Source organism: Colius striatus, chromosome 5 (assembly GCF_028858725.1).
Source record: "Colius striatus isolate bColStr4 chromosome 5, bColStr4.1.hap1, whole genome shotgun sequence".
Classification (NCBI taxonomy): Eukaryota; Metazoa; Chordata; class Aves; order Coliiformes; family Coliidae; genus Colius; species Colius striatus.
In genome coordinates, this window is record NC_084763.1 from 17,261,967 (window position 1) to 17,274,257 (window position 12,291).

Here is a 12,291-nt window from a genome sequence, read left to right on the forward strand (position 1 = left end):
ACTTTTTTCCACTTTTATTTTTGTTAATGGTTAGGTATGTTTATTAGATTCTTGGAATAGTGAGACATCTGTTCTTATGACCAATGTAAAACTTAACGTAATCTATAATTAATGTGTCTGGTCTGAAATCAGCAGACCAGAGATTTTCTTTGTTTACTGCTCAAGTCTTAAGATAATAGCACTCTATGTGGAAAGACACAACTGTGCTAAATTGCAGAGTTACCGATTTAAAAAAAACCAAACCAATCTGTCATGTACTTTGTCCACTTTGCCTGCATTTTCACCTTTAATCTTCCTTTGTTAGTGGTACTGCTTGCACAGATCCAGTGTTAGATGCATTTATCGTATTGGCCTTAACGATGGCATCTAGATACAGATAAGCCATTCTACATAATCTTAAAAGATTATAAATGCATTGAGGAGCTATTTCCCAGAACTGTATTGTTTGGACTCTTGGCAACTGATGGAGCTTGCATATGAATTAGCTAGAAAATACCCCAAATACATGGCATATATTAACAAACCAACCAACCTCTCAACCTCAGTTCTTAATGTTTTCAAAATGGCTTGGTGCAAAATTATCCCATTTCTTCTGGCCATGTGTAATGTCTATTGCTTACAGCTGTGGACTCTGTCATTGTCCCTCATTGTAAAATGGTAAAAATGGAGACAAGCGAGCTACCCCCTGCAAGTTATTAGCAGGACCAGGAGCAGAATTTGGGTCTGTCTGCTTTTCCCATTCTGACATTTCCATCCTTCTGAACAAGTGCAGGAATTATTCATAAAAGTTGCTGAATATTTACTTTTGAGACGGATTTGGGAGACTGCATTTGACTCGGTCATAGAAAAAATACTTAGCAACTGGGAATAATTTTTTTTCCCATAAATTTTCTAGGCATTGAAGGCACTAGTGGCCAGGCCCAGCCTCTCCAAGAGGCCTTCCCTACCCTGCCCATGGCCTAGGAGCTCATTTCAGCGCAGCCCGGTGCTCTTGGTTCCTGCCCCAGTGCCGCTGCAGCAGAGCCAGTCCCCAGCTCCCCACAGCCGTTTCCTTGTGGCACCCTGACACAAGTCACAGGAGTTGATGCATTTTCAGGTCTGCTTTGGCATGATGGTTCTTCTCTTGCAGTGGTCAGTATAGGATGCTGTAGGGGAAGGCAGAGCATGCCTTTAATTAGGATGTGTGAAAGAATTTGTTCCTCAAAGGAGCCTCCTCCTTGGTGCAATGCAACCTCTAAATGCTAAGCCTGGGAGCATGTCTTTAGTCATCCTACTCCTCTGGAAAAATGGTTACTGTAACTCAGATTTATAATGCTGTAAACCCTGGTAAAGTCTTGCCTTATTTGTAACACCAATGACACTGACTCTTGGGTTTCACTGAAATCCTCATATTCTGTATAACAACAGTTTTATCAACCCTGAATTTATCATCTTGTAGTTTGCTTCAACATTTTCTTGTTCTTTAGTTATGAGGTAATGGAAGTTCATACTTTCCCTTTTCTTTCTTTCTTTTTTTTTTTTAATGTTATCATTTTGTATACTTGTATCACCTTGCTCCATTCATCTTTTCTCTAAAATCAACTCTAACAAGGGAGCCAAAACCCTGTCTAAGTTAGATCTGGGAAATAAGGCATAAGATGTGAAAGTCTGACTCTAGCAAGGCAGGTGCCCAGTTCCTCTGTGGCAGTGGAATTACATACTGAAATATTTCATATGAAGCCTGGCATTGAGCAAGCCCTTTAACTGTCTTTAGACCTTAAAATCAGGCGTAATAGCATTTGTGATTCTGCACAGCTGGAAGCCTGTGGCTCCATCAGTCTGTGTTGCACTGTCATTTGAGACCTCTTGGTAGAGAGTGTCTGCTTTGCTGCAGTTTAACTAGTGGCCAGCTGTTTGTTGAGCTGCAGCACCTGTCCAAATTTCAAAGACATCATCTTTGCTTAGATCCATGACAAACAGATTTTAGCAGTGTAATGCCCAGTCCTTGCTTTCTTAAATAAGCATGTAAATGTCCTAGGGTTAGCATTTCTTGGCATATGTTTTAGTGTATTTGATTTTTCTTTCCATGCACATTGTGGAGTCATGAACACACTGTCAAAGGATGTGGGAGATGCCAAAATGCCAGTTTACAGGGTGCTAGCAAAGGGAACTCGAGGAGGTGGATGAAGACAATTCCTCAGTTAAGAGCTGGGACTGGTAGAGTTAAAACTCCATACTAGTAGTTTCAGGTGTGCTGTTGCAGACAAGCAATAATAATGCCTTCCAGTGAATTGCTCTGGTTCTCTACTCTTTTGCTGTACACAAAAGTAAACAAGAGTTACACACCACACCTTCCTGTTCTTGCAGCTGGAGATATTCTTCCGATATCTTTTATGTGTATCTCATTTTTCTATTCTTTAGATCTTTCTATTCCAGTTTCCTTTTTCAGTCCTCTCTGCTTGGTTGTTTTTTGGGGTTTTTTGGATTTTTTTTGTTTGTTTGGGTTTTTTTCATTCTTTGCCCGTTTTTATTGCTGTTTCCTTGGACCAGACTCTCTTAACAGCTCAAGATAAACATTTGAGGGGATTGTTACCTGGGCAAGACAAACCTTTTGGATTCAGGAAAAACATTTCAGCTGTATGAAACTATTGTGGCTGAAACTATAGAACTAGCAGGTGAAGAAAACACATGGTTATTCTACATAAATATTAAATACCAGGAAATGTAAATGAATTATCTTTGTTGCAAGGTTAATTCAGATTCTTGCTTTTATGACACCTCTGTTCTGCACTGATGGACTACAGAGACTTCCCAACAGCTCCAGGACTTCAGGCTGCCTTGCATGGTCATTCTGGGGTTGCTTAAGCTTTTTTGACAATGCAGTCTCTGCCATTTTGTACTCTGTGAGCAGTTCAAAGTTGTTAGGTTAAGGGTGTTTTGTGCCTATCATAGCCTGCCCTGGAGCTGCCCCTGCTTAGCAAAGCACCCAGTCTCATTCCAAAGGTAACAAACCACTGCCATTGTAAGCTCTGATATACTAGGGTAGTATACCTCCTCCTCCCTCCTGTACTGAGGGTTATATTGAAAAAAAAGTTGCCTTTCTGAGTTGGACCCATGCCTTGACACTGACTGAAAAGAAGCCCACAGCCAGAAGTCAAATATGTGCCATGCTGGAAGTTGTCCATTTCAGTGAACTTGTGGTTATGACCACCTCTACTTATTTTTAGGTAAGTTCTCCAACAAAAATTTTCAGATAATAAATTCAGCTCAGTGCAGCTGTATCAAGAATCAAGATGTAACCCACTTCCCTGCTGTTGGATAGGGTGTGGATGTGGCTACTTCCACTTGCCTGAGGCTAACTTGAGTGATCTGTGAAGTGAAAACAAAGGAACTGCTTTTATATCCTTATCTCTATTCTTATGAAAAGACCAACTTCTATTAGCTGTGGGCTTTAGTATTATGGCATGGCTTCTATCTGTCCCTTGCTTAAATATATCCATCAGTACCTTCTCTGAAAACCTCCCATCCAATAAATAGTTAGAAGGCCAAATTGCTGAAATATGTTCTCTGTTCAAGAGAACCTTGTGATACAAGTAAGTCTATTGTCATGTGACAATATAATCTTACCAAACAATGCACCAACAGGATATAATAAAGATGTGTAAATGTTTGTTCACATAAGGACTCTTCTTCTTATTATTATTAATAATAATAATATTGAAGAAGGGTAATAAAAATAAAACCCCCTTTTTAGTTCAGACTACTACCAATAAACAAGTCTGTAGAGATCATCCCCTCTCAAAAACTATTTTTCTCTTTCAGACCTCTGAAAACACAAAAATACAATGAGGAATTCCTAGCACTATTTTCTTTAGAGTTAAAAATTAAACCCAACCCCCCCCCCCCCCAGCATTTTGAATGCATCAGGAGCTACTACCTGCAAAATCACTGCTGAAAAGAATTCACCGGGTCTATGCTAAATAACACTTCTGAATTTCTTTAGGTGGAAAAAGCAGAAGGAAATGAGAACCAGATAGCCTAAGGACAGCTGGTCCAAACAGCACAGATTCTGTCTCTCTGGAGGAGGTGCTACAAAGTTTGCTGTGCCATTAAGGCTCAGAACACTTACCCATTGTGGCCATGGATCATGACAGCAAAGCTGTGTTTCAGCTTCTACAGCTTATTCTAGCCCACCTCAGCAAAACAAGCTCTAGATGCAAAACTTTGCCACTGACATCTGAACAGAGCATGGCTATGCCAGGAGGGATTCGTTGTAGTTACACCATTTGCTGTCTTAGATCACTCCCTCTCTGCTGTGCCACTGCCGTGCAGTCAGTTCTGCCCTGCTAGTTTCAAAGGAGATGGAGGTAGCCCAGCCGTGTGGCTGAAGCACTCCTGCCACCCTCTCAGCTCTGCCTCTTATGTCCTGCTGCCTTACCGATTAGAGTGGACAGTCAACCTGGATAAGAGCCTTTTTGCTCACGTTTTGTGCTCTGTGGTGTCTTTCCTCTAGAGGAACTGCTGTGGTAGATGAGTACTGTGAGAGCTGTACATACCACTTCCTGTTATACACTGCAAATGCATTAGCCAAAAAATGCTTCTTGGTATTCTTTTCCCATGCCAAAATCAAAGATATTCTACTCTAAAGCACTTTCTTGGTGGGACAATTTCAATTAAAATCATTCCCTAACTACAAAACCTTTCTGTTGACCTTACAGGGGATGATATTTTAACATGTTTTTTGGAGCAAGCAAACTCCAAAGAGGAAAATGTAAGAAATAACACATGGTGTCCAGAACACTTCCCTTTCAGAATTTGAATAATGTGGTCAGAATCACAGAGCATATTTGTCATGGTCTGTGATGAAGGCCATGACTCTTATACGTCAATCCTATGCTTTGACCATGGCATCACCCCTTCTCCATTCATAAAACATTACAGCGTACAGAATCCAGGCTTATTTTAAATCCTTCATAGATTTATTTGTTTATTTGTTTGGTGGAGTGTCTAAGGCACCTTTTAGGATCCAGTGAATTGCTTTATTTCACAAAAAAATTTTAAACTGTTAAACAAACTAAAATCAGATCTGAAGTACTCTTAACAGAGACAGTGGAGAGGCATCAGGGGCTGGACCTTCAAAGACTGTAGACATATGTATTTCTTTGGCTGAGAGTTTGGAAAATACCAGTGGGGTGAGGGTGAGGACAGTCTGTAAAGGCCTGTGTGATTTTATTCTTGGCTTGTATGTTTTCACTGTCAGTGAAAATACAGCGTGTGATTCAGTTTCTCTGAACTGAGTGAAAAGGCCACAGGTGCCAGATTTGGGGTGCTTTTTATTGCCACCTTAGATCCAGAAGCACTATGGAGGTTGTGTAAGTGCTAGGATAGTGACAGCAGTGCCCCGACACAGAGGAGTTCCACCCCATCTCCTTGCCAGAAGACTTCACTGAGGATATTTACAGAAAGGAAAGTTCCAGGCCTGGCAAATGGGTCTGAGCAGATCTGCTGGACTGAAACTTCTCTGTAGCACAGGAAACGTCTGGTGTCATTCTCTTTTTCCTTATGCCCTGCACTAAATCCCAAATCTGTGAGTGCTTATGAATGTCCTTAGCTTTACTACTGTGAATAATTCCATTCAGCTCAATAGGGTTATTCACAGTCAAGCTGAGCATGTGTGTTCAATGTTTGCAGGATCAGACACTGCAGAAGCTGGCTGCTGTGCCATTTAGGGCTGGTAATTCCATCCCTTAGGCCCTGGTGTCCTTGTATGGAATGATTTCATTTTATACAGACTTTGCCTCATTTTCCACGTGTCAGCCCTCAGTACGTGTGCTATTAGTACATACCAGTGCTGAATGCCTTGGGCAGTGCATGAAAAGAAAGCAACGTACGAACGAAGGCAAAATTCAATTAAATTCCTGTCCAGTGTGCTGTCCTGTTCTAAAACATCCAGAATACTTTAATGTGGAAAACAGCAATCACGACTTTTCACAAGAAAGAAGCTTGTCTGTTTTATGGTAGATTTAATGGTTTTCGTTTTCTTCTAATTGATTTGTAACATGTAAACTGCTAGAAAGCACAGTAAAGGTTTGAGATGGGCCAATACAGTGAAAAGCAGCCCCCTGTCAAGGAACTTGCAGTCAGCAGCAAGTTGTGACAGTCTGAGAGGAGAGACGTGATTGTCTGAATTTGGCTAAAAGGAATTGAATGAAAGCACGACACGAATAAGGGAAAGTTTTAGGAAATGTCAGATTAGGAGATTTAAGCTCGTGTTTCACATAAAGGTTAGATATGAAGAAAAATATTGTCATACAAAACAAGGCTGGAAGAGACCCGGAGCAATTCCTCATTGCTCTCCCAACTACTTTCAGTTGCAATCTTCCAGAGTGCTCACAGCTCCCTCTGGTTTAACGTTGTTTGCAGATGTAGTAAGCCTCTACCGGCTTCCAAATCACACGTGCATATATCGATGAGCAGGGGCCCTAGAGCGGTGTTCTGCATAAACCAAGTTTTTACACTTTCCAGTTGGACAGTTTCTCATTGATAACTCAGCATTCTGAATATATTTTTTCCGTATTGTTCTACACCTGTCATGACGTTGTCATGGCTTGCCTGTGAGACTGTTACAGGGATATACCATCAAAGTCTTAACAAAGCAATGATTGCTTGTATCTCCACCTGTTTTTAGACTTGCTGCTTGCCTTAAAGAAAAGTAACTTGGACTGAAGTGACTTATTACTGGCAAATCCTGATGATCTGTTCTTATCTTTGAGGTGTTTACGTAAGAGTTGTCTGATTTGTTCTGGCATCTTTCCAAGAACTGAAGTGTTAGGCTAAGTGTCCTGTCATTTCTAGGATCCTCCTTTCTCTCTATTTTTACAGATAAGCACTGTATTCACCCTTTGCTGTTTGTCAAAAGCCTCCTCTTCCTCCAGGACTTCTCAAAGGTAATTGCTGATAGCTCTGAAACAGCTTCAGGTAGTTCCTAAAAATATTCTGCAGCAAACTTCACCAGGCCCAAGTCAAACACCTCGTCTATTTGTTCTTTCTTTCCTTGCTGAAATTATGTCTGCTTTGTTGCTTATATTCTGTCTAATCCCAAATGATTAAAAGTGTCTGCTAAAAAGATTAGTGGCCTATAGTGTCACTGTAAAGGGTTTATGTTGCTGCTGAGCGTAGGTAATAAGTCAATAATATGCTGAATATTAGAAGCCAAAGGCTGAATAGAGAAGCCAAAAATTGTGGGTGACCTTAGAAGCCAGAACAAGCAGAGAACACCGAGTAGAAAAGAAGTGACAGTAAAAGAGTTCAGAGGTGGGGAATGTCATGAAGGAAGTGTTTTGCCAAGGTTATTCTGACAGTGGAGCAAATCTACAGTCCCAAGGAGCACAGAATGGAAGATTACAGTGTCTGAAGTAGTGTGCAGCTGAACACTGATGTCTCTGAATGCAATGGTGTCTTAGAGAGCTTATTTGCTTTGGAAAAAAGGTGGAGGCTTCAGTGCAGCCTGGGTGCAAGGATCCATTAAGAAGGTTATGTCACTAACACTTGCTATGGGCTTGAGATGTTTGGGCCGGTTCACAAGTAATAGACTGTGTCCTACTTATGCTTCATGTAATGTAAGGGTTAGCTCTGACCACCTTGGGTATTTTCAAAGTGGTTATCTCTGTTTATGCTGCCATTTAAATATATTTCTGTTGAAATGCACTGCCTGTTACTCAGTCTTGAGTGGAAATAGGAAGAGACCATGCTAAAAGGGAACAATATACGACAGAGTATACAATTATGCATGTAACTGTTCTCGTTCTATCCCTGGTTCTCCATGGTGAGAAGCATAAAGCTGCATGCTGTAGCTCTTCTCTGTAAGTATTCTTACTTGAGTGGGAGCCACTGAGGGATGAGGTTTTGAAGGATGAGGTCTCCAGCTCAAGACCATTTATTTTTGAACCTTTTGCTTAGTTACAGAATCGGCTTACTTATACGGAGTCTCGTTTATTTTTTTCTCTTTGTCAAGATGAAGTAAGTAGAGTCTATCCCTTCCCTTTGCTCTTGTCTTTCTAAAGGAGTTTAGTTACAGCTTAATAAAAATGTCTGTATCTAACCCACTAACAAGAATATTTAGCCTGTTGTCTGTGGTCAGATCTTGTGAAGAGGGCTTGGAAAGCTAACACCCTTTAACAAAAGCATACTCAGACATCACACCCTAGTTTCAGCTAACTTGGATTATTTACAGTACTAGCTTTCTAACAGTTAATTACAGTGCATGATCTTGTTACCAAGGATGATGAAACTGATTTGTCTGTCTGCTAAACAAAGAGCTTTGTGATTTCCACTTGCTTTGTTCAGGCATTGCTTTATACTGTCAGCATGTAATTTGTTCTGATTTATTCCATTGTTAATTGCCCACGTAGACTGCCTTGTAGTGGTCATTTTTAGCAACAGGCATCTGAAGTATTCTACATTACATCTTCTACCAAAGGATACCTAAGCCTAAGTATTATAGGTACTAAGTAATTTGCAAAGCAGATACACTTTTATTTTTACTATTGAAAAGTCAGAAGCTATTTTTTTACTAGAGTCAGAAAGTTAATTAATGACTGAAGTAATTTTCTTGTCTGTGCACACTTCCTGAGCAGATGTAGTTTTCCATTTTAACTGGGATGGTTTATCAGTTGTTGATATGGAGAGAGAGTATGGGTGAACTATCTAATAAAAACATTGATAAACACCAGATGCTGGAAATCAAAGAGTGTGTTTGCAAAAAGGGAGGGGACATAATTTTCTATTTTTTTAATATTGCTACTAGTCAAATTACCTTGACTGTGGCCATTGCCAGCAGGTGAAAGAGTAGTTGATTAAAGGAATGGCATATTCTTCTCACGTGTTCTAGAAAAATCTTACAGTATCAAAGTGGTTGCTGTAGTCAGATAGGCTGCAGAATCTGAGTTTAATAAAGGTTTTGTGCATTTACAAATGATTTATTTTCACAGCACAGTGAGACAATATGTTTCAGTGGTAAATGAAATTAATATATTTAACAATGAGGAGACAAAATGCCTGTTTGTATATGACTTCTGAAATGCACAACAAATCAATAAGTTTTCAAAAGACAGAGTTCTTCAGACACACAAAAGAGTTTCCAGTCTGGCAATAGATCAAATGCTATGCCACCTTTCTGCTGGGAACTCAAGGTACCAGTTAAGATCTACAAGACAAGATTGAAAAGATGTCAGTCCTTAATCTAGAATAGAAAAATCAGAAGGAACGTGGAAAAAAGTAATGAAATACAGGCAACATATCTACAAAATGGAAAGGAATGAGTGATTCTGTATGTTATCTGTGCAGAGCACTTGAGTTGCAACAAGTGACGTGTAGGTTGGATGCTGGCGAGGCCTCATTTAATAGCTGAGGTAGTTAGCACTCACAGTGATTCTGTAGCCTTTAGGGGACAAGGGAAAAAATTGCACAACCACTGTGTCACGAATCTCACAGGTACTGCAGATCCTGACTCAGGGCAGGAGAGAGAGCCTTCTAAATGAGTTTCCTTCTGGACCTGTATACTACGATTTCCTCTAAATGAGGCCCAAGAAACCAGAGCCCCTTTGGGCACATAAAGCAGCAAGGGTTTGCTGAAATGCAGCAGCATGCTGTGTCTCTGAGCAAGGTCTATATGTCTAGGGAATCTCCAACTAGGTGATTAAGCCTTCTCTGATTGTCTTGAGCCTCAGGAATACATATCATGAGCCAGGGTCATATCTTTGTGAATGAGAAAATAGGCATCCTACGAGAATCTCCTTGAAACCTGGTGGGGGGAATCTTAATTGCCATTTCCCAGATCAACATGTTTTTAAGACTCCTGCTGAAATTTGTTGGGGCACTTTGAAGCTCCTTTAAGGAAGGAACTAATAGGATGAGCTGGAATCAGCTAACCTTATACATGTGAGTGTTGTGGAGGTGTTGCCGGTTTTCTTCAGTACTAACCGTGTTGGTACCTGGGTTCAGAGCTTCCCTCCTCCACTGCTGAATCTCTTTAAGCGGGAAGATTGCCAGTTGAGCTGCATAATGTCTGAACTTGTTTTCTGAGGCCTGAGCTCACAACCTGAGTGATTTTGTTTGTAAATCCACAAGACAACATTGTATTCCCTTTCTTTGTGTTTGGCTCCAGCAGACAAAGGTGTGGAACCCGAAAACAACTGCAGAAATGAAACACGTGTGCTGATCACCGTAGATAATGGACCAATGCAAAATATGTAACCTCTATATGGTACATTTCTTACCTTTTAAAATTTTACATGCAAAAGTTATGAAGAACGATGACATTTGCACCATAAAAGTGAGAAAGATGTTTTCTGGTGACTAGTGATGATCTGCTTGATTTACTGTTTTCTGAAATCAGCATTTGTGACTTTATAAGAAAAGATTCTCTGTCTTCCCTGGAGATTTTCAGGAGCCACCTGGATACATTCCTGTGTGATCTGATCTAGGTGAACCTGCTTTAGTAGGGGTGTTGGGCTAGATGATCTCTAGAGGTCCCTTCCAACCCCTACCAATCTGTGATTCTGTGATTCTTCCTATGGTATCTCTTATATGTTAGACTAAGCCACAAAGCTTTAAAAATTATTTTAATTCAAAGGAATAAAGGCTTAAAATTAAACAAGTAGCAGCTGATATGCAGTATGCAAGATGCTGTCTTGACCAGCTATAATGAGAAGTCTAATAATTCTTCTCGTCTCCTACTTTGTAAGTTCATTAGAAGCAGACATGAGAGAGAATCACAGAATCATTTAGGTAGGAAAAGACCTTTAAGATCATTGAGTCCAGCTGTATACCTAACACTGCCAAGTCCACCCTGTCCCTAAGTGTCACATCTACATGTTTTTGAATACCTCCAGGAATGGTGACTCAACCATTGCCCTGGACAGCCTCTTCCAGTGCTTCACAACCCTTTCAGATATGAAAGATCATAATGGGCAAAATATTTCCTCCACAGAATTTCCAGGTGTCTGTATGAACAGTGGTGCAGTTTGGTGCAAGAAGGCCATTTACTGGCCCTTCTATGTAACTTTATCTCCTGGGGCATCTGAAGACAAAGGGGCCTGAGAATTGGCAGTGGCATCATCACAGTAACTGTGGCTTCCTGCTACATGGTGTAACAGGCAGTGGGGAAGTGCTGCCTGTATTTCAGCTCCACTTGCAGCAAAGTGGATTCACTTAGTGAAGCCTCTGACATTTTCTCCCACTCACCTGCTATCCAGTAAAGAGCCATTTGTATTACAAAGTAGCACCTGCAAGCTGTTCAGAAGTGTCAGTTTTTTGGAAGTGGTAATTTAGGTATTTGCTACAGGAAATTTTAGAATGTCAACTGTAGAAGACAAAAGGAACAATCCACATCTGGTATTGGGACTTCATAAGGATGCATTCCTGACAGGATATATGTTTCAAGTATGTATTTAATGACTCTGCTTGAATAACTTGATATTCACTCAAACTTATGTTTGTTTGGATCCTCAGAGACACACAGCTGCCCAAATTCCTTGGATTAGGAAAAAGACACTGTAAAAGACAAAGGATCAAAATACTATTGACAGGTGCTGGTCAGAAATTTTCTGAGATGCTCTGTGTGGCTGATAGGTGTGCAGGTGAACGTTCACTGGGAGGCTGGAATATGAGCGAATGTGTTTGCTGTGTGCATTTGAATGAGCTGTTCTTGGCGAAGCTCTAAACAGAGCGTGTTTTTACCTGCTCCCACATTAAAAGTATTGCTGGGCTCAGCATTTCTTCTTCTTCTTTTTTTTTTTTTACTTAGTTTTATTTTCCTGTGGGATCATAAATAGATGACATGGTGAAAGCATGTTAACTCTGCAGCATCTGCTCTGAGTGCAGCTGTCTGCAGAAGGACTCTGGTTAAGTTATGCCAACCTGAGGTAGCTCTATTTATGCCAATGGTACTTGTACTAGGATTTGAATATGAAGTTACATATTTTTTCTGTCTTAAAGGCAAGAAGACACTTAGAGTGGGATGTAAAAACATTGCAGCAGCACCTGTGTGCGCTGTAAGGAGGAGGAAGGGTTTTTTTTAACTCTTTATCAAATATGTTTCAAAGGAAAGACTGAATAATTCTTTCTGCAGTAGGACTGTGAGAAAATTTTGCTGAGTGTGCTTCCTTCTTCTAATTTTGCTTATTTGTGCTAATATAAATCTGAAATATCTGCACTGAAGCCATTGGAGGTGCACTGAATGAAGCGATTGCAGAATTTACATCAAACGGTCCCCAGAGCTGTTTGTGCTGCTGTAAGCAGTTACAATTCATA